Genomic DNA, 2,875 nt, shown 5'->3' with positions numbered 1-2,875 from the left:
CGTCCAGATCTTACTTGGGTCGACGATAGAGCAAAATCAACGCTTTGGGAATCTCTCATGGAACATTTCACCCTACCAGATCATTTCACTGATGCAGATGTGCAGAAAGTCAAGGACGCTGCTCTTAGGAAGATGGCAATTGCATTCAACACCCACAAGAAAACTGTATGGGCCAACTATGACGCACTCGATTCAATCGTACACTAATCATACACGCAAATGTGTACGATCAAGATCAAGGACTCACGGGAAGATATCACAACACAACTCTAGACACAAATTAAAATAATACAAGCTTTATATTACAAGCCAGGGGCCTCGAGGGCTCGGATACATAAGCTCGAATACACAAGAGTCAGCGGAAGCAACAATATCTGAGTATAGACATGAGTTAGACAAGTTTGCCTTAAGAAGGCTAGCACAAAAGTAGCAACGATCGAAAAGGCAAGGCCTCCTGCCTGGGAGCCTCCTAACTACTCTTGGTCGTCGGCGGTCTCCACGTAGTAGTAGGCATTGACGGTGGCATCTGGCTCCTGGGCTCTGACATCTGGTTGCATCAACCGGAAAGAAGAAGAAAGGGGGAAAAGGGGGGCAAAGCAACCGTGAGTACTCATCCAAAGTACTCGCAAGCAAGGATCTACACTACATATGCAACATTATCAAAGGAAGGCTGTATATGTGGACTGGGCTGCAGAAATGCCAGAATAGAGGGGAGTGCCTAGTCCTATCGAAGACTAGCATCTTCTGGAAACCACCATCTTGCAGTAACAGGAGGGAGTAGAGTAGCATAAAGTAAAGTAGTAGTAGTGTTATCAACCTCCGCCAGAGATCCTTTCTCGACTCCCTGCGAGAAAGCAATCCCAGAGCCATACTATCCAATTCTCATCACAATCCATTTCTCATATCCATGTCTCATCTCAAGTATCCAGTTCTAGTTGTATCGATCGGGATACAACTCCAAGTGTCTGTTACCGTAGGACAGGCTATCGATAGATGTTTTGTTCCCTGCAGGGGTGCACCAACTTACCCACCACGCTCGATTAACTCCGGCCGGACACACTTTCCTGGGTCATGCCCGGCCTCGGCCAAACAATACGCCGCAACCCGACCTAGGCTTAATAGAGAGGCCAGCACGCCGGACTAAACCTATGCCCCCAGGGGTCATGGGCCATCGCCCCGAGAACTCCTGCACGTTGCGAATGCGGCCGGTGAGCAGACCTAGCTACCTCCTTAAAAAAGGCAGGTGCTTACCAGTCCAACCCAGCGCGCGCCGCTCAGTCGCTGACGTCTATTAAGCTTCGGCTGATGCATACGACGCATAACGCTCATACTATGCCCACGTGATGGTTAGTGCTATCAGGCCAGAGGCCCCTCGGATCAAATATCCAAATCATAGTGGATTAGGAGCACGCGGTAACAAGCAGATACTCACGAAAGATGTGACCCCATTGCCCCGTCTCGAGGACTTGCGGCAAGGGCTAAGAATGCCTGGCCACGCCTCGTAAGTATCTCGCGGGCACCTTCTAGGTCAACCCGACTCCACATCACTCGTGGGTACCCCTCAGGGTCGACCTGCCTTTCCAAGTAACAACTGTAAAGTCCAAGTATCCGTGTGTCCAAACATCAAGGGGAAAACCCGAGGAATCACCCCCGGTGAATTCCACTCGATGTAATCATCAAGGTGAACGTAAGAGGAACCACCTCCGAGGTTCAAACTTGAGGGGTTGCACGACAGAGTCGTATCGGAAGTGGTTAAGGCGGAATCACCCCCGATGACCACGACCGAATAGCTAAACTACAGGGTTAACATCAGAAGTGCTGTAGAGGTCTCACCCTCGGCACTCGATAGTAACCCAGTAGTGTCGAGCAACTAAGGGGAAGTGATGTGCGGTGCCGGGGCCTGGTCTTCGATCCCGTTGATCGGGTCTTCAATGATGAAGCAGGGGGAACAAGGACAAGGTGGGGGTCACTGATGGATCACTAACCAACCTATACTAAGCAGTTTAGGATAAGCAGGTAGGTAACAATGAGCAGGTTACAAAAAGCAGGCTATGCATCAGAATATGAGCAAACAATAACAGTAGCAAAATCTAATGCAAGCATGAGAGAATGGAATGGGCGATATCGGGATGATCAAAGGGGGGGCTTGCCTGGAAGCTCCGATGAAAGGGAAGAAGGGTCGTCCTCGACGTAGTCGATCACAGGGGCATCAGCAGCAATCTCAGGGTCTACCGGAGAGAAGAGGGGGAAGAAACAATAAATACATAGCAAGAAAGTGCATAACATGACAACGGGTAGAGCTAGATATGTTCTAACGCAGTGCTACACGATATAGGTGGAGGGGGAAAACATCCGGGAATGCTTTCCCGAAGTATGGCATTTTCGGACAGATGAAACGGAGGGGAAAAGTTGCATGTTCGCTATGCTAGGGATGAGTGATAGACGAACGGAGGGCGTATCCTGATTCGTCTCATCGTTCTGAGCAACTTTCATGTATAGAACTTTTTCATCTGACTTACGGATTATTTTCTATGAATTTTCAAAGATTTAAATACAATATTCTAAAATTATTTTAATCCACAAATAAACAGAAAATACTAAGTGTACCCAGCCATGTGCTAGCCACAGAGGCTGACTGGTGGGGTCAGGGGGGTCGAGTCAGCAGTTGACCAGTCAACTATTGACTGGTCAACAGGGTCAAACGGGGCCACATGTCATGGACCGGGTCAACCCAGTCAACAGTTTGACTAGTCAAACTGGACATGGGACCCACATGTAAATGTCACAGGGGTAATTAAACTGTTACCTAATTAAACTAAACTTAATGGCCTTGGGCCCACGGGCCAGTGGCAGAGGGGGGTTGGTGTGGTTAGTT

The sequence above is a fragment of the Triticum aestivum genome, chromosome 1D (assembly GCF_018294505.1).
Source record: "Triticum aestivum cultivar Chinese Spring chromosome 1D, IWGSC CS RefSeq v2.1, whole genome shotgun sequence".
Lineage (NCBI taxonomy): Eukaryota > Viridiplantae > Streptophyta > Magnoliopsida > Poales > Poaceae > Triticum > Triticum aestivum.
The sequence above is the reverse complement of the archived record's forward strand: the minus strand, read 5'-3'. Positions refer to the sequence as shown.